General features: G+C 38.0%; 1 protein-coding gene across 20 annotated transcripts in view; it reads right to left on the bottom strand.

Annotated features, from left to right (window-relative positions):
• Nucleotides 1–26,834, bottom strand: part of LOC117417163 (disks large homolog 1) — a 207,851-nt gene that overhangs the window by 139,389 nt on the left and 41,628 nt on the right. The window lies entirely within an intron of this gene.

The raw sequence follows: 26,834 nt of genomic DNA, 5'->3' as shown, positions 1-26,834 counted from the left end.
GCTTATGCCTCAAAAGTATAGAAAATGGCTATTACTCCCCACAAACTTTGCTTTTGTGACCAGGACAGTGATATTTTGAAATGTACCTATTTTCCAGAACATTCCAGATAGATTCAGTGCTGAGTAAACTTGGAGTAACTTCTAGAACTTTCCAGTAATATAAATAGTAGTATAAATACAGGGGCCTTAAGCCCACCAGTTCAGTTTAGTTCCAGCTGCCTGAGTGGATACATATCTGCATTTTTCTGAGATGGCATCAAGAGGCTACAAGAATCCGGCAGACGCATTTTGCTATATCTGCGGCCAATTTATCAAGACAAGAGCGAAAAAGTACTCCGTGGAAGCATCTGCTAAGATGTGTGAGGCCTACAAGGCATATTTCGGCATACCTGTTGGGGATCAAGACAAACCCTGGGCACCTCATTTCACCTGCGAGCACTGCAAAAAAACTCTGGAAGGTAAGATGGACAATTGTTGCTCGGAATTTTATGTTATAAAATTTGTTAAAATTTTTAAAATTGTAAAAGTTTTTAATTTTAAAATGTTTTACAATTTTCAATGTTATTGAAAAAATATATCGTATATGAAAAATGTTGCGAGAATCTCTTACACATTAGTCATTGGTGAAATAAATGTATTTTTGTAGGATGGTACAGAGGGGAAGAGAGAGCCATGAAGTTCGCTATCCCAAGAATTTGGCGGGAACCCACTGACCACTCAAGCAACTGCTACTTCTGCATGGTGGACCCTTCCAAACGTCGGACTGACAAGAATGCACCTGCTATCACGTATCTGGACCTTCCTTCATCCATCGCCCTGGTGCCACACTGCCATGAGCTCCCCGTATCCACTCCTCCGGAGAGAGAGCAGCCGTCTTTAGAAGAGAGCAGCAAGTCAGAGAGCGAGGCAGACGTTGTAGATCCAGATGACAATTTCAGAGGTGGAGCTGAGGAGAGAAACCCATACTACCCCAACCAAAGACCTCAATGACTTGATTAGAGATCTTGGTCTCACCAAGTCCAATGCCGAGCTTTTGACGTCTAGGCTCAAGCAGTGGAACTTGTTGGATGAAAGTGTGCAAGTCGCAGATCAGAGGAAGTGTCACCAACCTTTTTCCAGCTTCTTCACCCGTCAAGATGGGCTCTGCTTCTGCCACAATGTGACCAGTCTGTTCGAGGCAATCGGAATCGCCTGTAACCAGAATGAGTGGCGCCTCTTCATTGACAGCTCATCCAGGAGCCTCAAAGCCGTGCTGCTCCATAATGGTAACAAGTACCCGTCTCTTCCCCTGGCTCACTCGGTGCACCTCAAAGAGGATTACAACAGCATCAAGACCTTGCTGGACGCCTTGAAGTATGATGAGTACGGCTGGGAGGTCATAGGAGACTTCAAAATGGTGGCATTCCTGATGGGTCTCCAAGGCGGTTTTACAAAGTTTCCTTGCTATCTTTGCCTTTGGGACAGCAGGGACACCAAGGCACACTACCACAGGCGGGACTGGCCACAGCGGACCGAGTTCTCTGTGGGGAGGAACAACGTCAAGTGGGAGCCACTGGTGGACCCCCGGAAGGTGCTCATGCCACCACTGCACATCAAATTGGGTCTTATGAAACAATTTGTCAGAGCTCTAGATAAGGAGTCGGCAGCCTTCAAGTACCTTCAAGACTTCTTCCCTAAGCTGTCTGAGGCAAAGGTCAAAGCCGGTGTCTTCGTCGGACCACAGATAAAGAAGATCCTGGAGTGCAATGAATTCCCCAAGAAGCTCACTAGTAAGGAGAAAGCGGCTTGGAACAGCTTTGTCGCAGTGGTTCGGGGCTTCCTGGGCAATCACAAGGCCGAAAACTATGTGGAGCTGGTTGAGACTCTGGTGAAGAACTACGGCACAATGGGCTGTAGGATGTCGCTCAAAGTCCATACCCTTGATGCTCATCTTGATAAATTCAAGGAGAACATGGGAGCGTACTCGGAGGAGCAAGGCGAGCGCTTCCACCAGGATATACTGGACTTTGAACGCCGCTACCAAGGACAGTATAACGAGAACATGATGGGAGACTACATTTGGGGGCTGATTCGTGAAAGTGATTTACAGTATAATCGTAAATCTCGAAAAACTACTCACTTCTAAATCTTTTGTAGTCATTTTTGTATTACTTTAGTATAAATACATGTTAATTTGGATTCATATGTTGTTTTTTTCTGACTATGTGAACGAAAAGACACAAATTCGCCTGTTTTCTCATTGGAAATAGGTAAATTTCAAAATATCACTGTCCTGGTCACAAAAGCAGTTTGTGGGGAATAACAGCCATTTTCTATACTTTTGAGGCATAAGCAATTAGGAAATAACACTTACTACCCAGGAACAAAAACTGTGTTACATAGTGTTAAGCAGAGCATATAGTACAGATATAGCACTTATCTCCCAAACCTGGGTCAAAAAATAAAACCTGCTCCAGATGTAAATCACCAGGTAAGCCCCGTCCCAAGCTCACTGGGTAAGGGTCTTGAGTGTCTACTAAGCTTCACTTGAACATTTTTATAGCTTGACTATCATCTGGAAGCCAAAAAAGTCACATGACCCTAATATGGCCACCAATTTAGGGTCACTGGTCAAAGTGATAGGTACTGTTAGGAGTTTCCATAACAGTGAAGATCTCAAATGGTTTAGAAGATATTAGCATTTCAAGTAGCAGCAGCTGGGTTCAGAAAAAAAAGACAAGCTCCCCTCACGGGAATGCCAAACGATGATGTAGAGAACTCTGGAAGAGAGAAGTGACCCACTTTTTCAACCAATTAGCTAGTACCCGCATAACAAAACACCTAAATATCCTGTCCATAGCTAACTGAACTGGGGTGGAATGATCCAACAGCAAATCTAACGCTTGATTTTTTGTTCCCCCCAAAAGTCGATTATAAACTGAGGCATTCCTCCTAACAGGACATCAAGCACCAGGATTCAAACGTAATGGGGAGTACATGAGAAGTAGAAATCGGAGACACAAGCAGTGCCTTTATTATTGCAAACGGATGTGACTGTGCAAGGCTACAAAGCCCAAGGTCATTTTTCAGTCATCTCCCCACTATGCTCCAGTGTTCTCTTGGCTTTCCCGCCTCCAGCACCCCCCCCCCCCCCAGGCAGCCAATAGGATGCCCTTTTGCCCCGACAGGCAGTGGAAGCCAGTACATGTGACATGTCACCCAAATAATTTTCCTGTTGCAGAGCAAATACGTGTGAGCAACAATCTGACAAGTCAAGCGAGAGGGGTTGTTAAATGAAGTCTGGCGTGGTATTTTAAGCAGTTTGTATGATTTTATCCTTAAAGGAAGGCCTCTGCAGTCCAATATCATCTTTGGAAGACAAAAAATAAATACCCCCCCACACCACATTTGAAACCTAAGATTTGAATTACAAATTAAAAATAATAAATAATAATAATAATAATAAAATAATAATAATAATAATAATAATAATAATAATAATAATAATAATAATAATATTTGTAACCAACATGACAGTTTAAAATACATGGAACTATTTGCCTTTTTCTCTTCTATCTTTACAAAAAATAGTTTAATAAGGAAATGTATTCTTTGTTGATTAGCTTAAATCTGCAGTGTCCCACATGTTTTAAACTTGGCTACTATCTTCCACAACAGACTTCTGATACTCATTTTCCATGCTTGGATAAAAGTTAAAAAATGTATATATATTTAAAAAAAAAAAAAAAAAAGGGAGAACTAGTGCTGTAGCCACAGTATCAATCCCTTGGGAACACTTGTTAAAAGGAGAGTTTTTATTGGTAAAATACTCTTCAGAAGTCACATTATAACTCAAGACCTGTGTCGTCTACACAGCTACCATTAAACTTAACTACAGGGTCCTGAATGTGGCCCTAGGGTCAGGAATGCAAAGTAGGTTGAATACTAGTTTCCTGTTAAACAAATTAAGAGCTGCATTGGAATATCTTGACGTTTCTAGTGAAAAGTGTGATACACGTTACAGTATTAAAAGTGTGTAATATTGTATTCAAGTGAACTGATCCAGTACAAAGACTGATTCATACTTAACTGCATCACCATTGTGGAGTTAACATAAATCCCAGTAAATCTGAAGAGCAATAAAAAGGAACAACCAACTCTTCCTCTCAGAAGGAGAAGGCAGCAGCTGGAACATTTTTGAAGTCAGGGTATGACTTACTGCATTTGCCTCCATGATCCCTTATTACATTAACGTGGCTCTTGAAGGACACAGTTGTTGATGTGTTATTTTTAATGGTGACAGACTTTCTATATAGCATCCTTGAAAAACTGACAGGTCTTCTTTATGAATGGGGCAAGGTTATGTTTAAGTACTTGTCCCAACTAAAGTTAACTCTTCTTGCTGCTGTGTCCCACAATGTTCTTCAATTTCACATGAGATATATATTATATATATATATTATATATATATATATATATATATATATATAGAGATATATATATATATATATATATATATATATATAGAGATATATATATATATATATATACACACACACACACACAGTACATACATAAACATACACACCAAAAAGGTGTGCCAAAATAAGTAAGAATTTATAGTTTTTATGTTATTCATATAGGTGTGGAAGAGTTTATATTTAAATCAATGACATGTCATTTAAGTTGCAGTGGGAGGGACAAAACTGAAAGCTGTATGTGGATATGCAGCTCTTTAAATCCATACAGTGACTTTTCAACCAATATTCAAAACTTGCTAATCTATACTTCTGTAAGGACAAAGGGACCTCAAAACATCACAGCCTGCTCCAGTGGATAAAAAAAAGTGAACCTAATTGCTGAGAAAAAAAAAAAAAAAACCAAACAATACCGAACCATTCGAAACTGGCTTGCATCCCTACTAGGGTAGTTAAGATTCCATTTAATGTCCTTTTCCATTTAAATTTAGGATTAACACACACTTAAACTTTAACATTGAACATGAAAAGAAATAGCCCACAATGCAAACACTAAAGCTAACATCTATATTTGGCCTGCATATGAGACAACTTTTAAACATTTAGACAAAATTGCAAACATTCAACACATGGCTTAAATGCTTCAACTCTTACCTGTCAACACCCCTTAATCCTACTATCAATATAAAGTGTGGTTCTTTTAAAACCAAGAATTCAACACCAGCAAACTGAAAACAACTGCATTCAAGGTAAGATAGTTTAATATTAGCAATTAGTGCTTTAGGGTAGTGACAGCAAGGTGGGGTTATGGATCCAAGACAGACACACCCTTATTTTCATGGTAAGTATAACAATATATGAGAGAGAGGGGGGGCACTGGTTATGCAGTCACATGGCCTCTGTTAATCAAGGTCCTTACATTGCGCTAATGAAATCCGTGACCTCTGCATTATTCTATACTGTACGTCTGCAAAGTCACACTTCAAAGCCAGCTCTATTTAAAATGTGATTAACTCATAAATACCGATATATTCACATTTAGCAAAGGAAAGGCATACTCCAATCAACTAACCTGGCACCTCAATGATTGTATGTTTGATTGCTTTAATATGGAAAAGATGAACTTAAGAAACTTGTCAGAAAAAATAAACCTGGGTCAGCTTGATCCACTGTTAAGTCACAGGCTGCAAGTCACTGCATGGGCGAATCCAAGCAGTACAAATTTACAGGCATTGCATTTTATTTTTAAAGGGGAAAGGAAGAGAACAATTGTGTTAAACACACTGAATTCAAGTTTTTAGGAATACTGATGCTGCTAAAGAAATAGCACATTTCAAATGTGATTTTAAACACACTCCTGCTGAAGGGCAACACATTTTTGAGTGTTCTCAACTGGAGAGCTGAAAATGCTAAAAACACAAACTTAATAAATTTGTTTATTTATTTACTCCATCACAACAGGGTATACATTGAAACAACGCTCTACAGGTTAATTTTACAAAGCTTACATAATGACCCATGTACATCTCAGAGTTGGTGTTTTTTTTATTTAAGATTTGCTTTTTATTCCATAATTATTAAACCGCACATGGCTGTTCAATATTTATGCTGCAGGCTGCAGTAGAGGTTTCTCCAGGGATTGTTATTAATGTGCTCCCATTTGCACTGCAAGAGCTGGAGGGGGAGTATTAAAGCCTTTTGTGGTTAGAAAGACCAGGGTGGCACAGCAGAGATAGGAATTATTAATACAGTTACAGTGCATCACATAGATTAAATTATTAAACCAATATTTGCCTTGCCGGGCAACATAGATAAAAGTAATGAATACATTGCTTTAAAATCAACACCCTATTCTCTCCGCACAAGCAGTCTACCGTTTACCCAGGGGAGTGGAATGCATTCAACAGTGCTACCTACCTCACAAACTGGAAGCGACTCCATTATGTAAGCTTCTGCTGTACTGCACCTTTGCTTCAGACTAGAATAAAAGGCCCCAGAAGACAAATACACTTCTGCTGCCTGAATGTTATTAACAAAATGGCTGTATTACCATGTTATACAAACAACTACCTCACTTGTGCATGTTGATTTATGATTTAAAGATTGGTAGGAAAAACAGTACTAGTAAATGGTTGAAATGCTCTGGTGGTGTGCATGGGCTTGCAATTGCTGAGGTGCTTTATAGAGCTTCAGTGGGGGGTTCGTAGGCCAGCTGATGACACCATAAGAGGCGCTCACTTCCTAACCACTCCTTACCCTTTCATTACTGCACACTGACGCTCCTCAGATCAACGACTTCCTGTGGGATTCTACTGAACAGTTGGAAGGAACAATGTAAATGTTATGAAACTGCCCAAAAATATGGTTTTACTTTGAGTTTAATAGGACACACCTGAGCTTCAGACTTCCTTGTAAAGACTGTGGCGAATCAAGCTCCTAATAAAATCTGGACTGGGTGAAACTGGTATGTAAAAGGAATCTTGTTTCCATCCCTGCAGAATACTGTCATCTCGAAAGGGCACACAGAAGCCACCACAGGAGCAGATTTCTACTTGCAACCCAATAGCTTGAGGTCCTGACCTCATGGGCTGGCCATCTGTTTGCCTAGAAAACATTGAAGTAAATATCCTACATACCACAGATACAAAACCAGTAAGCCTGCTGGAGACAATGGGGTCACTGCTGTATGTAATACTGACTATCTTTATTACAAGGGTGTTTTTAAAGTAGAATGTGTGTGATACAGCATTATTCTTGTTATCCTCCTGCATTAATATACTATTGCCAAGTTGAAATCCTCAGAACAATCCCTAGCCAATCATTGGGCTCTGTTCACTCAGATTCGTAGATTTGTAATGACCAGGGTCTCTTGTGTACTGTAAAGTAGTTTTCAAATGCTCTATGGTGTTCCAATTCTGTCACTGCCATGAAATGGAGCTTTTTATGTTGTAAACAAATAATATTTAAAAACATGTAAGATGTGGTACTGAGCAGCAAAAATTAAAATAAACCAAAACTTCACTGAAATCAGAGAAGTTTTCCGCCAAAGCCCCCCCGCCCCCATCCCTCAGAATGACTGCAGGGTTCTTCTGACCAATGCAAAACCTCTGAAGTCTTGAATTTAATTTTGTCAAATCAAGTACAAAAAATATCAGGACACCTAAAACGTTAAAGCATTATAATACTACTAAAAAAAAAACACACAGCTGATGCAGTAGTTTAGGGGATGACAATCTTCTTGACATGAGTTTCAAAACTATGAATTTAGACAGAATGAATGAACCAGAAGGATATCAAAGCACAGGCGTGTAAGTGGAAGAAACTGTCTTGCACTGTTACTGCCTATATGCTGCTTGTGACCTTGAGCACTAATCAAATACACCAAACAGAAAATTTAATAGAAACAGCTACACTGACCTAGGAATGTTTCACATTTGGTTATTCACTGAGGTGGCTAACTTTGTCTAGTTACACCGATTGTAAAAGTTAAAGTCAGTTGGCCAATTTGTGCTGTTGCCATGGAAAAAACAGTATCTGAATTGAAGGCTGGCATCCAACAAGAAGTGTTCTGTGTCCCTGAGAAATTCCATCATTTATATATATTCTTGTTATATTCACTCCAACTCATCTGAATGCAGTATACAGTAGATCAGGCTTCTCTTCAATAAGCTCAAACTAACAACCCAATCCACTACAACACCCACTTCACATCTCCCATTGCACATCACCTTTCAAACATGTCATTTGATCATTCTCCCAGCATGCATTACAATGATAATTGACATCACTTTTAAAATGCTATCAAACTTGAATATATGTACAACAGTACTAGACCTTTGACTGCTGCTTCACTGCAATAGACAAATTAAGGAGAACAAATATCTACTTCAGCTTACAGTGCGGCTGTTGAAACACAGCACGCTCACACAGACAGTGAAGGGTGAATTGGGGGCCCCCGTGTTTGACCAACCGACAGACCAAGCCTATTCCGAACACACATTTTAAGCGAGTCATGCGCGGCTGGTCAAAAAGGTGTTATTGCCTTCCTTTGTCCAATTAACTGCAATAACCACTGAACTTTAGTGAGGTTAATTACCAACTTTGAGAGAACATCCTTCACGTATTAGGAGCTGTCAACCATTAAATCAAATCTCACAGATCATCCAATTCATCTTTCTGTAGAATGATGAAGACACATATACAACTAAAAGTTTGAAACACGCCAGCAAGCTGGTAGTTTTAAAACTCTTGCTTACACCACACACAAAAATTATAAAAATAATCCAAATTAGCAAATTATCCTATATACAAAAAGTCTGTATTTTAGACACTGATTGATTGGTTGATTACCAAACTGCAATCAGTAATCCATAATCTAAACTGAAATTAAAACAAATATTACATTTAAAATAAACTATAGCGCCAGAAAACCTGCATGATTATTTTTTGCATTACAAAGGATCTCATATCGGTTTTACATGAGTAAGAAAACTACTAGAATAGAAGTGTTTTTTCTGTAAGTTAAATACTAGGTTTGGTCCTAATTTAATATTTAGATCTGCCACTGTAGATCCACAGAATAAACCCCAGTATCTTTCTGTAACATCATTACAATGTACAATAGGACTCCCTTTTTAGACAAGCAATTCTGAATCCAGCATCACTTAATTAAGTGAGACAACTGCTTGACAGGCATGTATTCATGGATCTAAACTGAATTACTACAGCATTGTGGCTCTACATCTTCACTAGCATAAACACGTACACCCAGTATCATGGTCAAAACAGCAGCTAAAGTAATTCAGAGCAAACAGACATTTGCATGTATTTAAAAGATTACAACTCATTTAACCCATTATTGCATTGTGTCATCAATTTAACAGATTCACCAAAAATGATCGTCTCGTGCATTGAAAACAATCGTTGCAAATTTCTTACAAAAGAAAAAAAATGATATGCATATATAAACAAGTTTTATTTAATTTAAATAGAGAGGATTTATAATACATTAATGCACTTTTTCAGATTGCATCATGAGAAGACACTTAAACCTTAAGAGAGAGACAGGGTCAACTGTACAAATTCAATTATAAACCATTCAAAAACACAAACCCTAGTTCCTTTTCATAAAGACGTGTTTAAAGTGAGTTCCCTGTGCAGAAATGTGAAGAGTGGATGCACCGAGTTGTCCCCAGGTGATGGCTGCTGCTGTTCTAGTGCTGAATAACCGCAGTCTGTGCTGCTGCTTACAAAAGGAGACTGATAAACAGACAGATGAAAGGAGCTCCAATTACTACTGCCATGTATGAGTCTCCATCACTCATTCCATAGAACCTACTTAAAACAATATGTTAGCAGTAGTTGAAAGAAAGAGCACCACAAAACAATGTTTTTGTGGAAATTATGGGACACTTAAATATTAGCAGCACCAGTAGGCTGTAACAAACAATGCCAGCTTGTGGTTGAAGCCAGTGTAGGTATTTAAAGGGAAGTAGTTGCTCGACATTTCAGCAGAGAAATAGTATCTTGACTGCAAATGCAACATTTTTTTATTTTTACAGTAGTAACTCTCAATACTACAGACCTGCATATAGGGTAGTGGGTATTGTATATCTCCACTCAAAACGGCAGAGAGATATCACCGTATAGGATAGATGACAAGTTATTAGGGTTATCTTTAGGGTAAACAATGCTAGCAATATCTGTGGTGATAGTTTACAATTAAAAGGTCCCAGTGCAATATCTTATTAAGCAAAACAACAGGTCTAGATATTGTCAAACAGCCTACACAAAAGACACAACCAGCAGTCATCTTGCATTTGTGATTGCAGGAAGTGACTCCTCGTCGTTGGGATTTCACCATGATCAGTGCTTTAGAGTCCACAGGGGGATCTCTTTCTACCTCCTACTGTAAATTTCTGTAGTAAAGCTGTAAATTTACTTAATAGATTACTGTCTACCGTTTAAAACTCTACAGCCTTTGTAGTAACTCCTTAAAACACACTTTTCTAAACCTACAGTATAATAGTATGTGACACTACATCTTCATGAACACATTATATCCAATTAATATTTGTTATAAATAAGCATAATGTTGAATTGTACTTTAAAATAATTGAGACAACGGGTACACAGCATTTTACAGTACAAATGAAGTAAAACCAAATGATTTAAGCAGTTCAGTGATTCATCATTGGAATGAAGTAGTATTACATGTAAATGACAGAAAAGATTGGTACCAGATATAGAAGTTTAACTACTGTACTGTGCAGCTGCGCTTCGCTTAAAACGTGGGGTTTGAAACCAACATCCATTTGCAGCTTCACCCGAGTAAGTCACTAATCCAACATGCTGTATGAATGAACAGTTGCATGTTATCACTTCATTAGAAAAAACACACACGACAGTGCTCACAAATAGAATACACTGCTCCAACTAACAGGAACATACAGAAAACAGCAGCACTGCAAATGCCTACAGTGGGAAGTAATTAATTCAAATATTTAATTTTAAATGTAGAGTATTTACAGCACTACCTACAATGAAACAGTAGAGGGCAGTGTTCATTTACTGAAAAAATATTGTTCTGAAAGGGAAAAAATGAAATATGTAATTTATATCTGACTGCATGCCCTATTGAAAAACATAATTATGGTGTGCTGTTTTGCAGAATGTAAAATGTGCTTTGTAGGGACACATCCTTTAAACATAAAATCACATTCATATAAACAACCACGGTGCTTCCCACCCCCCCATAATAAATCAAACAAATGTATGGAGTGTGGAGGAATCTGTCAGTCTAAGCCTTCAGGGTGAACACAGGATGCGAGTGACGTGTTGACATCATCAAGCTCCCAAGAATTTCTGAAGAGAGCCTAACCCCCTGCCCCATCCCATTTCATCGACCCTGGGCATGACCAAGTGGCGACCGAGAACAGAGGCAGAGTACGCATGTCACAGTTACAACTTCTGACACTGCACGAGAGACATCCGCATAGGGGACTGTTGAATACCTTCTGTCCATTAGGATTTGTCAAGTGTCTAAGCAAGCTCACTGGCAGCTTAAAGAGATAGTCGAGTTAAACAGATGTACTGTACTGACTGGACCATAACTCTGGTAATACCGCAGTATTCTCTACAGTATACTGTATTACTGTGTTTTTTATTAAGCTGTGCTCATTATATAACTCGCAGGCTGCTCACTGATATGAGACAGGATATATCATGTTTTTGTTTTACTTTGAAACACTGAAGGTACTGAATGCCGATTTGCAGGCGGTTTCTCAGCAGGATTTAGGCTGAAATAAAAAAGGAAACTAGTAAGAACTTCAAATTGTCAGCTGTTTCTCATCTCAAACAAGAGGCTTTTTTTTACTGTGCAACAGAAGTTGACAGAAGCCAAATCACATAAAAAATAATCACTTCAAAATCTGTACAGATATAACCAATGCAGTGTTGTAGAATTCAGACTATGAATCCCCTGTATTAGTGGCGTGCCGTGACAAAATGGACTGGGGTAGCATAGTCGTCGCATTTGTATTGATCAATGTATATTCATAAGCATTATCGTGTGAAATCCAGCTATCCTCCTAACTGCAGTGCTAACCAAGGAATATTCATGTTTTGGGGTTGCTCACTAATGATTGGTCAGCTGTCAGAGCTTTGACTTTCCCATTGGTTGCTAAAGTAGGGCCTTCAACTGAGGCAGAGAATACCCTGGGAGATTTATGGCCCGCCTCTGCTCACTCCTGATTGGTCGCCTGTCAAAAAAAAAAAAAGACATTCTTCATTCTTCAACTATTGGTTATACTCACTCAGACCTTTAACTGAAACGGAGAATACCCTAAAATGTTTTTTCTAGCGTTTGGTCATTGTTTTAGACTTATGCGAAGGAAATGCTGATCTCTTAGTGGCTGATCACATCCCCTTCAGGAAACTCCTAGACTCTTAAAAAACCTCTAGTAAACACTGAAAGTCATCTTGTATAAAGGCGTCAGACAAATTAACAAATAATAATTAGAATAGTACGTTTCATAGTATAAGCAAGCACACTGTACGCAAGTGACTGACGCAACGTAATGTCATTTGACTGACAGTTTACTTGGCACTGTCTGGTCAGCAGAGAATACCTTGAAGGTCCTGATGGCACGCCACTGCCCTGTATAAACCCCCTGTATCTAAACTGGTAAATAAGATTGAACTAAAAAATAATACAAGATACATTGGTTTGCTTCATGCATACAACAAGGTGCGAAAATATTTATACATTCTTATATAAAAAAAAAAAAATGTTACTGTATGAAAATGTATTGCACAGCCTATGCTTTTATGGATAGTATGTTATTTCACTAAAAACAGAAATTAGAAAAAGTTCTGTATGAATGCTTCTTCTAACAGGTCACTGTTTGGGAGATGAAATACCTATAGGGTATTTAAAAACAGCAAACTACTTAAAGTTCCTGTATTAATAAACTGAAAGAGCCTCAAGTGAGTACCACAGATCTGCAGCAGAACAAGGGGCTTGGAAAGCTTTGTTGATGAGAGAAGGCTTTTTTTTTTCTTTACCTCCTTAAGCAATAAGAGCTTAACGTGGGAACTACTGTATCTTAAAATACATTCAGACAGACAGACTAGAACATTAAAGAAAGCCAGTCACGGAACAACTTGATATTTCAGCACATTCAACACTTTAATGCGGATTCCTAAGAAAAATGTCCTACTTAATTTACTCTGGCTGTATTTGTGACTGCTCCTCGGCCAAACTAACACATAGCCTCCTATCCTGAGCCCCGCAGACCGACTTTATCGATGCCAGAGCATTTGAGTTTCCTCCCTTATCAAGCACACACCAGCTCTGTTTTTAGCCTGCTGTTTTACACAGTACCCCCTCAACACATTTTAGGAATGTCTTTGGTTTATGATAGCATTATTATAGTCACTACATGAGTGACAATTGACCTCATCTTACATCTAGCAGGTAAGGACTACTGTCTTGGACTTTACTTGTTAAATACATAAATAAAATAATTTATGCTAGCATTCTGCACTTCATCAGAAACAGATATTGCTGGTTTGTTTACAAGCTTGAAATCACTTGCGAGTCAAGTGTGTGCAGGATAGATCTACAGTAATAGTTTCAAACATGAGCCCATATGGCAACAATCTTCCTAAAACTACATGGGGCACTACACCTTTAACAATTCCTATACTTTGATGCATAGTAATAGTTCTATTTTCAGTCCAAAATGGGACCATAAAAAATGCAGTGTTCTGGAATTCAGATTATAACCCCCTGCATGTAGTTTGAATGAGCTCTTCTTTACTGTAACTGAATATACAAACAAATTGACCAGCCTGACTGTGGATCTTTATCAATGACTGGTGTTTCCACCTGCTAATCAGACCGTATTGTTATTGGGTAGATATTAACCCTTTCATGCATGAAATATTAAATAGCTGAAAAAGTAGTTTTGGACACATAATATATTCTTCATTGAAAACATTTTCAGTTTTTTCCGTTGCGTTATATGGAGGAAAAAATGGCATCTATATAGACACAAGACCATCATGCATTTGCGTCTTCCGTGTCCCCCATATAAAGACTAGAAGAGTTTGTTTTTTTTATCCGTCCCCCTATGAGGTCGTCATGCGCGCAAGGGTTTAATATTTTGACCCAACAGTGCATGTTTTTGTCAGCATGCGAGGTATGACCGAATAGTGTGCTGTAGTTCACAGACACCAATACCTCCTCCACAAACACTATAAAAATCCTGAAGCAAGACGCACACAAACATTGGAACGTGTTATGGTTGATAATGAACCCCTCTGTTATTAATTACATATGTGAATTCCATATAACCCAGTGATTCAATTATGGACAATATATACATTTATTTTTAGCACATAATGCCAATGTTGTAACTGCAAATCTTTAAAAAGTAACACTGATAATGCTACTACACCGTCTCATCTAATTTAGCAAAATACATATATTAGCAGGAGAAAAATTACACAACCAATACCATAAAATGTAGTGGGTTAAACTCCACCTTTCTACCATCTGGCTGTGCTCTCAGACTATGAAGAACAGTAATTTAATCTTCACCACACAAGAGATAAGCAATGTCTCATTCCAGGAGGTTAACGAGGGTTACCCAGGCTGCTTCAGCTCATCTGGACCTCTGTGTATCCTCGTCTCCTAGGAGTACATTCCCTCAAGCAGCGACTTCCATTAGGATTTCATGCGACACAACTGCAAAGGCATCAATCCATCTCTGTTTGACACCCCTTGTAAAATGTTTTGCTTTTTTTCTCCCAAAAAGCAACTCGCCTTTTTCAGGCATTCGGAAGGGTACTGAATTATCCTTTCCCTTTTTCAAACTACCATGTTTATTAATGGTGGATTGCCACATGTTTCAAAAATAGCTTTTCCATAACATGAAAACAGGTTTATAGACATTTATCTGCATTTTACTTTAGCCTGTCAACTTAGCTTTCCTATAAAATTGTAATGTGACGAATACACCTCTCAGCTGTAATTCAGCTTGAAAGAACCATGTTCATCTCAAGAGCGAAAAAATGGCAAGCAGGTTTCCTTAGGTAAAATGTCCTTTTGGGAACGTACAGTAAAGGTGAACCACATATTTTCTCTGTGAAGTGCCATGGCAGTAAGGAGAGTAGTGTATACTGAAAATAACTGCGTTACTGTGGTTCTCACATGCCCCAATGTGTACTAGCCGCAAAAAACAAAAAGCAGAATTCATAAAACCAAGATTGGGATAAATGAATCCCCACTGAACCTCTGCACATAAATAAATTAAATGTTTAAAAAAATCGGAGCAGCACCACTTAATGTCAACCCGACACAAAATTAGCATTCCACTGAAGTGAAAAGGACAAGCAGCTTTGGTTTCCTCAGTATGACAGCATTCAAAACGTAGGGTGCTTTCTTACACATTGTGCTCTAAAATATTGCTTAATAACCAAAACTTGCCTCTCAGTATAACATCCTCACATCTTACCAATTCCTTGTTTCTGTTCACTTTCTGTGCAGCAGCTACAGTATTAGGCCCCCGACCTGACCTCATTCCAATATGCAGCTTCTTTCAAAGGGAGTTTGACATCCAAGAGGGGTCTTAAAGGAATATTACCCCCTGAATTTGCATAACATTTAATTCTATATCGGGTTCATTAAACTGTTATATGTGTTCTTGAACATTTTTTATTACTGTTTCTGCATATATGAAAATGTTGCATGTTTAATAAAGTCACCGGCATATTTTCCTTTTGGGCTGCCTACGAGCAAGGTGAAAATTCTGTAAAGAAGCCAGAATAAAAATGACCACCAATAACTTCGCCCCAGAAAACAGTGAGTTTTTAAACGCAAATCTTGAACACACACACACAAGAACTCCCCTTTAACTGATTCAGGACCATGGATTTCACTATGGAACACTGAAAAGGGTAAGCAACACACATTTAATGCATTTAAACAAAATAAATGAAAACTATGCAACATTTATAAAAGGAGTATTTGTATTTGAAATATATCATTTATAAGGGAGTTTATCTTAAGAGGTGTATGGTATCACTACGTTATATGCTAGTGTCTGCTTAGAGGGTCCATTATAAAAATGCTAAGGGATTACAGGGGCAGGGCAGATTGTGATGCTTACAGTTTTAAAAAGGCAGAGATCAGGCATCTTTGGAAACAGAACATTCTACCAGTCTTCTGGCCAATCATATTTGAAGGAACACTGGACAGCAGATTGTAATTATAAGTAACAGCTGTTTGTAAAGCCATGGAGTCATCACAGAGGGTACCCCCAGGCTGCTGTGTACAGTAGGATGGTCAGACTGTGAGCAAAATCACAGCTTGTCAACAGCTGTCAACGTGACCGCTACTTAGCAATGTTACAAAACCAGACAAGTTTTATGCAGCCCTCCGTTCTCAACCTAAATGGTTACCACACACAGAGCCCCATGAAAACAGTGCTTTAGCATGGGTCAGAGTTTGTTTCCAATTCTTCAAATAACTGGATTGTGCAGTGTGGGGTTGCATTTCCAAAGGAATAGTAAACTGTAAAGCCATACACATGTACACTGTAGTGAATGAAATGCAAGGGCCTGAGCAGATATTACCTGATCTCACTCCCCAACGCTGGCCCAAAGACCAGAAACAAATACGCTTGATGTATCTGCTGCTATTCAAATGACGAAAAAAGATCATCCTTTTAAAAAAAATATTACTTTGCTTGATCTAACAAAGGTTTGGCAAATTCTTTCTTAATTCTGCATCTGTTTCTGGATCATACTGTACACATGTTCAGGCTGATCCGCAAACTTCATCCACATTTGTGTAATAGCCATCTCTCAAATGAAGATCCTGTGCAATACACTTCTCACGGATTAGAGGGTAATTCCATTTTGCAAATTGCACATACTGAGGCATTGGCAGGTCAATCTGAGGTGTCCCGATCTACCACCATCAGTACAACTGTTAGTGTATATTACATACATGTAGAAATGTTAAAACTGCTCTGCTTTACTGTACACCTATGGGATTTGGTCTGCACTAAAGTGGAATGTTTGTACTGCCTTTTACATTAGCTTCATCATTTAAAAAGACAGCTTTCACCATCCATCTCTAGTTTACAAACAATAAATAGAATGAGGGTGATAAACAGGACTAGTCATTTTATCAAAATCTCAAAGAAAGATTCAAGAGGTCCCTAATGGCTTTGTCAGTAGGGGCTACACATTGTGTTATATACACAATAACATTTACAAACACATGCTCTGTCATATACAACTATAAAACACTCAACAGTTCTAAGTTTAGAAGCTTAACAAATTAAATAATGTTTCGACTAGAAGCCTAGTTTGTCATTGAATTTATTTACTTTCGTTTTTGTATTTAGATACATATGTACTGTATTACCTGACGTGTTGCACATACAGAAAGAAATCCAGAAAGGAGAAATGCCAACTACGAATAAAAGGAATATCAATGGATGGTGTTTATGTCAATGTAGCCATATAATATCTGTAGTAGAACCACAGTCTATCAACACCAAAGGGACTGTGCAAAATGGATTGTATTGAAAGAAGCTGATGACCAGTGGTCTTAATGGTAAGCTGGTCACATAGAATTTGTACAATCTGTTTAAAAACCTTGTCAGTTTTCTTAGAGTGCATCTCGGTGATACTCATTTAATTCTTTCCCAAAATACTGTATGTGAAACCAGTCTGCCAAAGCAAAAATGAAGTCCCATGTCAAATTTCTATGACAACAGATGAACACGTACCAACTATGCATGAAAGCTTGCAACACAATCAATTCATTATACATGCACACATCAAAGACGGTATGTTTGATCCATATGTAGGTAGGGACACACTCAAACTGCATCTCTTTGTCGTCATTAATGTTAAACACAGAATTCAATTTGCTCTACTATATTTTACAGGGAGTAAAATGACTAATGCTGAATATATGATCTTCATAGCCAACCCCATTAACAAGGTTCAAGCATGTGGGAAGCTGGTGACTCAGAGAGTACAGTACACTACTCTCCAAGTTTCCATGTAATCTGAGGCAACACTTTTTTTTCTCATTTACCCCAGTTTTCTCCCCAATTTGGAATGCCCAATTATTGTTTTTATCCCTGGTTCACCGCTGCAACCCCCCGGCAACTCAGGAAACAGAGGCTGAAACACACGTCCTCTGAAACATATTCCTGCCAGTCCGTCATTTTTCGCACTGCGGATCCACAGCAAAGCCATCAGACCTATAGTGCAGAAGGACAACACAGATCTGAATGGCTTCATTGCAGACCCGCAGGCACCCTATCAGCCACAGGGGTCGCTGGTGCGCGGTGAACCGTGGATTGCCCTGCTGACCTAAGCCCTCCCTACCCGTACGCCGCACCCTAGGAACCTCCAGTCACGGTCAGCAAATGACATAGCCAGAATTCGAACCTGCGATCTCGAGGCTATAGAGCGCATCCTGCACTCCACGCGGAGTGCCTTTACTGGATGCACCACTCGGGACCCCCGATGCTACACATTTTAAGTCTGGTCTTATTTGGAAATTCTGAAATATGGCCTATTAATTTAAAGACAAACATTACCAAAAACATTTTTTTCTTTACTGAAATCTGAAGTACATTACTTTGCATTGTAACATCCTGCGTTCCATTCCGTCAGTTGTCTTCATCCTGCAGTGCAGCTCCTCGTATCCATTTGGCGCCATTCGGTGACACTGCGTTTGTTTTCACAGATGGTAAAGGATCCAATGAATAGAATATTCCGGTTTATTTTACTGTAGTGGCAGCATCCAGTGAACACTGCAGAGACAGAAGCCTTCCAAGATTCCGAGCGAAGACAGAGAGCCTTTCCAAAAACAATTAATGGATTGCAGTTAAGCTTCTTAAGCTTAAGGGTTGAGGCCCAGTAAAAACAGAAACTTTAAATTTTCTGCAGCGGTCATTGTCCACAAGCATTATGAGTCTTACTCTGTTGTCAGCACTGTGGAAGTAAGGAATATACAAATAGGATCCAAGGTGTTGACATATTTTCTACCGAGCAGCAATTATTTTTTTTTTTTTAGGTCAGATCAAAATGTAATAACGATACACTGAATGGGTATCTGTATTTATCAAGACTTTACGCAGTGCATTATTGTTCATTTTTATTTCAGACTATAATAGTAAAATATATATGACTTGTCATTGGATAACGATGAAACGATCAATTACCAATTAATGGCTAAAACCTTAATTGTGAATTTCTCTCTAGTGTTACTGGTTCTTCTGTCACACACTTTAAAGCCATTTCAAAGTTCTCCCCCACAATAGACAGGAGTCCAATATAATTTTAATTACATGGTGCAGAAGCTTTAGATAATAGAATATTTCAGTATAACAAAATCTTAACAATAATATCACCAGTCACCTATTGTTCAAAACCCACAATGCGAGCCAAGTATTTATTTAACTAGTAACATCTAAATGATTGATTGATTGACTGATTATGTCAATACTACACTTTCAGATGCACTAGAGTACCAGTACCCTGTAAGTACATCATTGTATACAAGTAGTTTCTGTTTAAATGGGATATAACTCTGGGAGACGGTTCTTCCCAATGCCATTTATGTCGTTTAATAGAGATACAGTATTTTCAAATGATGAACAGAGATCGCTTTTCAGAGTAAGACAGGTTTGCGTAGCACAGTGCAGGGAGTACGTGATTACACTGGGACCTGCATAAACCACGTTGAACTCCTGAAGGAGCTGGAGTCCCCTGTGGTTTCTCAGAGAAAGTTGTCGTGTCAACATCGCAGGTGTTGTGATAAGATGTGATTTCATTCTTTTTTTTCATTTCATGTAGAAATAAACAGCGATTCATTTTGTTTAGGAATAAAAAGTTACTTCTATTTTAAATTATGTATTTAACATTTAACTCATAATGTGATGCGATTTCATTCTTTCTTTCTTTTCATTTAAAATCAAAAAAGTGTGAAGGTCGTCTCGAATGCCTCATTTAATTGGGACGGCCGCTTATTTGGGATATTTTTACATCTCCCAGGCGTCCCGATAAAGCGGCGCCGACTGTAGTAATATTGGAGCATCTGGTATTGGTAACTTGATCAGAAAATAGCCTCACAATCAATGGAAAGATTTATGAGGCATCTTGTTATTTTCCAATGCTGCAGAACCCCTGAAATACAGCAATGAGTTAAAAAGATGAATTTGGGACACACTACTAAATTACCATCTATAAAGACGGGAGATGCATTCCAGGTAGCTCGCTATACCCCCGGTACACAGTTATATAATATTTCCATATGCTGCATGATATAGTGACCCTGCACGGGAGCATTGCTCAGAGCCCCAAGAGACAGCGTTCAGTTTAAATCTGCAAGCAATATAAATTGACTGATAAATCGTGTCAAGGCCCCAGCTGAAATGTGCAGTACATAACAGGGGGTTGTGGAGGTGTTGAACAGTTTGTTAAGAAAGGCAGAAAGCTCGAGAGAGCTAAAGTAATCATTTCTGATTATTCTCCTTGCGAGCGCACTTGAATAGCCTTGTAAATGTCAGAGATTAGTTGGTAGGAGGGAGGGAGGCAGGGTGTTAATCAGACAAAGAAGCAGATCGTAGGTGTGCAGTTCAGTGCTAGAGCCTCTGGTTTGTGTAAAGCACACTTGAGGTAAGGAGGCGGAGGTATACAGCTGGCAGGGGGTGGACATCCACACACACACAGTCATCTTTGCACAGCACAGGCAAACCACTCAGGTGATGCATTAGATCAAGTTTTCATAAATCTGAAAAACGCAGAGAATGTGGGATACACAGATCCAATGACTGCTCTCTGATGAAGTGTGTACAGATGTTCAGCCAAAAGGAATGAAGTTCAGGTTTCAATATGACATTTAGGTGTTTCTTTACCATCGATTTTTACAACATTTTAAAAGTTTTAAAAAGGTCAGGAAATATTCTACAGTGTGGGAAATCTTAAACAGATTTCAAGCAAGTTTTTCAAATCAAAATTGATGTGATGTTGTTGCTCTTCACATTGAGGAACGTTTAAAAACGGAACCAAATAATGGATTTCTGTCACTTTCCTCATACAAGCTGGAGCTAGACCTATATAACAAGAAAAGGGAAAAATCCAGAAAACAGTCTATATATAATGGATCACTAAAGCTGTCTATCGAATGATCCAATTGGCTGGAGGCAACAAGTGTTTAAGTAGCACTTCCGTTCACATGCAACCCAACCAAAAGCAAAGATAAAATATGTAGATCAATGCAAAGTCTTTTTCTTCCACTTCAGATGACAATTGATATATCCAGCAACACCGACATGCTAAAAGCAATAATATAATGAGACACCAAACAAAACATACAGTACACACAGTGGTGGCCAATTTCTAAAAACAACTTGTTGTCCAAGGGACAAAATGCTAGAAAAATCTACTTGTCCTTAAAAATAATTCTCCTCATTGCACAAAATAGGTATTTGTAAGTGAAGGGACATTTTTTTGGTGAAACTGAAGGTGCGGTGGTCCTGGATAAACAGGGATGAGGTACTGTCAATATACAAACATGTAGCAAAGATAATAGACAATCCACAGGGGTCACATCATTTGCACTATTTTGAGTATCAACAGTGTTACAATGTTTGTCAGTAAAATAAATATAATATCTGCCATTATAGCAAATACAAAATGAAATCAAAAACAGAATATGAAACTGGAAATGTGTAAAGGGGAATGCTTTTAGTGAGTGTATTACAATTGGATAAGCAGTTCTCTGGCTGCACAGGAAATGCGACATACGCAAAAATGTACAGCTTCAGCTTTTAACTTCTTAAGATGCATTTTTTTTAACAAAAGATACAGGTTAGGATACGCAGGGTGTGTGTTTGTGAATGCCTGCTAGTACTAGCACCAGCACCTTTCATCAACAAACTGTTTTAGAAACCTGAAAAGCTAACAGCACCAGACATCTGAACACTCAGGCTAAGTATGAAGCCGCAGTTATCCCTACAGAGGGCAGTAAGAAAGCAAACAACTGATTTATGTTACCATATTAAAATCAAGTCATTTTAATATGAACCATCTATGTGCAGCAAAGTGTGTGATGAGCTTTTTCATTGTACCAAAATAATAATAATAATAATAATAATAATAATAATAATAATAATAATAATAATAATAATAGTAGTAGTAGTTTCGGTATTGGTTCCGTTTGATTTTTTGTCAGTATCATTCAGCAAGCAATTTTATGGAAATGTCAGTTTCGGTTCAGTGATGATGCCTTTGAAGTGATGGTGTACAATCATTCCTGAACAGCTAGCTGTAGAGGAAAAGGTCAGGGTCAATGTAGTTATCAATCATCTTGCATGAGCCTGGACTCCACCAAGGCTACCTTCTAAACACAGGGAAATAAGGAGTGTCACTCACCCATGAACAGCACAAGATCGTTTGATCTAAATTAAAAGTAATCAGAGCAGCCACTGTCTTAATACACTGCTTCAATTACTGCAGTCTCATTAATACATATTTTAAATACAGGACAGTTGACAGTTCTCTTTATAAAAAGCAAATTCTCAAAAGGAATGTATTATACACTTTTTAGTGCTTGTAAATTTAGCCCTCATGAAATGAGAGGTACATCTCTGAGCGAACCTTTGTGTAAATAGTGTTAGCTATCAGCAGCAAAGATCTTACACACACACATACATACACGCATATTACAGGAAAACCAATGGTTAACCATAATCAGGGTTTAGCATCTTTTACAGGGCACACAGTATCTTAAAAAAAAAAAACCCTATCTCGCTGCACTGCTTGATGCATTTTCCACAGTAAACATGTCAACAAACAAGATCACAGTGCTTCAGGCATTTGGAGAGCAAAAGGAAAGGTCAATATGTGGGTCAGCTTCACCGCAGCACCTTTCATAGCCAGACCAAGTATTAGAAGGTCAAGAAAATAACTACTTGAAATGGGAGTCTAACCTTTCAATGAACAGGCTGGCAAATAAACAGGATCCTGGGCTCTCCATATCGTTCTACTGTTTAAAAAAATAATAAATGACTGCTGAATGAATCTGGTTTTAAAAATAACCTGTAAACCAATACTTGCCAACTAGAAATACCTACACAAGACTAAAGTGCACAGTGTAATACCACCAGTTGCACTCACATATATTACTTTAAAACAAAACGTACCTTTGAAATAGATAAATGCAATATTAAAACAGTAGGTAGTTCTGGACTGTGTATTCACACGTACACACAATACACTCCCCATTGGATCCACACTGTGTCTAGTGAAGAGTTGTAGCTACAGTAGGCAGTGTAAAGCTAGATGCAGTTTTCAGGATTCCTCAATATACCAGAACACAAAAATCAATTCTCTTATTGGACTGTAGGAAAAATAAAAGGCATCATAAACATTGATCTTTAGCCAGCTACAAATAAAATGACTTTTCTTTTTTTTTTTTAAAGCAAGCACACAAGCCATAATCTGCACTCCTGGTATAAAAAATAAACTAATACCCTCCTTGAAGTCTGAAGAATTCCTGTTTGTGTTCAAATATTGAAATAGCAGCTCACTCATGCCAAATAAAAACCTGGTACAACAACAAGACACTTAGCTTTTTTTAAAAGAGCATGTTTCCTATAAAATAAAAGGTCCACCAGTCCTCAAATCCAACCTTGTCACGAATCGGGCATAAACATGTATTGCCTAATATGGTAAATGCCTGCACACAACAAAAGAAGGTCATTTGTTTCATGTCCTCACGGTCTGTCACCGACCGTTACAAACACAGCTGTTAAGAATAAATATATCTAATAGATTTCAAAACTGGGAATTCTTTCCTCATACACTGATAACATTAAAAAAGGTCTCATCGTATATAAAGACAATGGAAGAATTGAAGCCTCAGTGTAAGTACACATCATCTTAAGTTTGCATAGTCTTGCAATTAAGTAGCAAGTACAGTATGCAGATACAGTAGCTTTAATTTAATGTGACAAGGCTTCAAACCAGTGTTCACTAATACACCCCCCGCCCTGCCCCGCCCTACGACAGGGAAATCTAGACACCAGAAATCATGTTAATGATCACACTAATCATTCTCTAGTCTCACTGTGACTATGGCATAGCAATAACTTAGAACAAAACAACACCCTACTTGTATTTTATATATACATATATATGGTGACAAGAAAAAAAAAGAATCTTGTACACCACATACATAAGGGGGATCTGTGGGTGATTGTAAACGTGATATTATGTGATTGTATTTTGTATTTTGCTCCTAATTGTACTGTAATTCTTGATATGTATTTTTTGTATACAACTGTAAGTCGCCCTGGGTAAGGGCGCCTGCTAAGAAAAAATAATAATAATAATAATAATAATAATAATAATAATAATAATAATAATAATAATAATAATAATAATAATAATATAGAAACCTCCTCCATCATTCTCCACAAAAACAGAAAGCTGTGAAAACACATTCACTGCTTGTCATCAATGTGAATCATTACACCTTCTATTTCAGAGTGGTTGTGTAGTGGACTACTTTACTGTGCAGAGGCAACTGTGAAAGTTAACGATGTGACTCACACATGTATAGAAAGTTTCAGCAGGGTTTTTTTTTTTTTTTTTTAAATCCCTGAAATTACTTTGAACACTCGGTGGTAAAACCATTTAGCCATTACTGGTGGTCAAAAGATTCGATTCTGATGTGAAGGTGCAGAGAAGAGCTTCCTCCTCACTTAGAGAACATAGTGTCCTCAATGAGGAACTGAACATTCTGTCTTGTAAAGTATGTATTGCTGTCCTGGGATAAGGCAGTGGCTGCCAGAGCCTTTGATTCAGGGAATGCAGCCCCATATGTTCTTAATAGCAACAGTCCATGCATTGAACTTCATTTCAGAAGATCCTGTAGGCACAAATTGTAAAGTCATTTTAAAAAACGTTTTTAACCAGGTGTTTACAAAGTGTCCAGCAGCACTTTACGGCTAAAGCTAAATTTACAAAAACATCATATGAACAAATACCAAAAGCAACTAAAGGAAAAGCATCTTTTGTTAGATCATTTCTGAATCATAACTAAATGAATGTTAAGACATTAGACCAGTTTTGTTCAGCCTACGTTTTCTTTTTGAACAGTCTCCATGGTTACAGTGATGCAAACAATGCCCACAACATAACTCTGAGACTGAGCACACAACTGGAAAAAACAAAACAAAAAAGAAGCAGGATCATTTATGTTCACAAACAATTCGTTTGTATTAAACACCCTTTTGTGAGGAGCAGTGTGGAGTAGCGGTTAGGATTCTGGACTCTTGACCAGAGGGTTGTTGGTTCAATCCCCAGTGAGGACACTGCTGTTGTACCCTTGAGCAAGGTACTTTACCTAGATTGCTCCAGTAAAAACTCAACTGTATAAATGGGTAATAGTATGTAAAAATAAAGTGATATCTTGTAACAATTGTAAGTCGCCCTGGATAAGGCTGTCTGCTAAGAAATAAATAATAAATAATAAATTTTGTCTGAACATGTATACAGCTACTTCAATATTTCTACACTATTAATTATATTTAAAATAATCTATTAGAGTGTACATTAATTATTAGTATTTATTATTATTATGATAGCACAGCATATAAACATGCAGAACACATACCAGAGACTTTACCAGAAAAAAAAGTGTTATAGATCCCTATTTTGGCTTATTTATCAACAGCCTAAATCAGTGGGTTAAAGGCGGTTCCTGGTTCAAATCCCAGCTCAGCCACTGACTCATTGCGTGACGCTGAGCAAGTCACTTAACCTCCTTGTGCTCAGTCTTTTGGGTGAGACGTTATTGTAAGTGACACTGCAGCTGATGCATAGTTCACACACCCTAGCCTTGTATCTTGTAAAGCGCTTTGTGAAGGTGGTCCACTTTGAAAGGCACTATATAAAAATGTGTGGCGTAGTGGTTAACATATAATCATACTAACAATAATAAAGATAATAGTACTACTGTTTGGGAAACTCAAAAGTTTTTTCCAAAACATTTCAAAATGATACAATGTAACTATTCCCTGTATTCTGTTCTTCGGCAACTTTAAAACACTCAAATCCAAATTCTAAGGTAAAATACTTCATAAGTTTTACTTTAGTAATAACTTCTACATCAGAAAACAAGAACCTGGAATTACATTCTATACTGCAACAGTGAAACTACAGTAATTTAAACGATATACAAATAAAAAAATAAAAAATCCACACAAAAACAACAGGTTTCCGGTATTTAATGTTTATGAATAACATTAAAACCATGTCGCCACTAAACAGCCACACACACAAGTACAGCAAGTTGTGACAATGCATGTCACTAGAACCTGCTTAAACGCGCGCACACACACACACACACACTAGCTCTGAATTTATAACTTTCTGTAATAGGTTCATTGCCAAAGCCGCTGCTTGTCCAAAGCCTTGTGGCTGAAAGGGTTGATCTCCCACTAAATTGTTTCAGTAACGTCTAGTGAGTGATTTTCTAAATTACAGTCATAAGACAGAATCAAACCAACTGACCCAAGATCGAAGTTATAAACAATTGTTAAAAAAAAATAATAACAAACAACGTTGCTTGTTTACACTATACAAGAACATCATTTAAAAAACAAAGGTTTGAGAAAAGCAATTTTCAAGCATTATACAGCACTGCAACATCACAACAAAACAACGGGATCCTAATGCAATTCAACAAATTAATAATCATTTTAGGAGGAATAAAAACCATACAGCCGTCTTTAAATAAACATTTATCTATTCATGAAAATATACTCAAAC

This window comes from Acipenser ruthenus, chromosome 12 (genome assembly GCF_902713425.1).
Source record: "Acipenser ruthenus chromosome 12, fAciRut3.2 maternal haplotype, whole genome shotgun sequence".
Classification (NCBI taxonomy): domain Eukaryota; kingdom Metazoa; phylum Chordata; class Actinopteri; order Acipenseriformes; family Acipenseridae; genus Acipenser; species Acipenser ruthenus.
The sequence above is the reverse complement of the archived record's forward strand: the minus strand, read 5'-3'. Positions and strand labels throughout refer to the sequence as shown.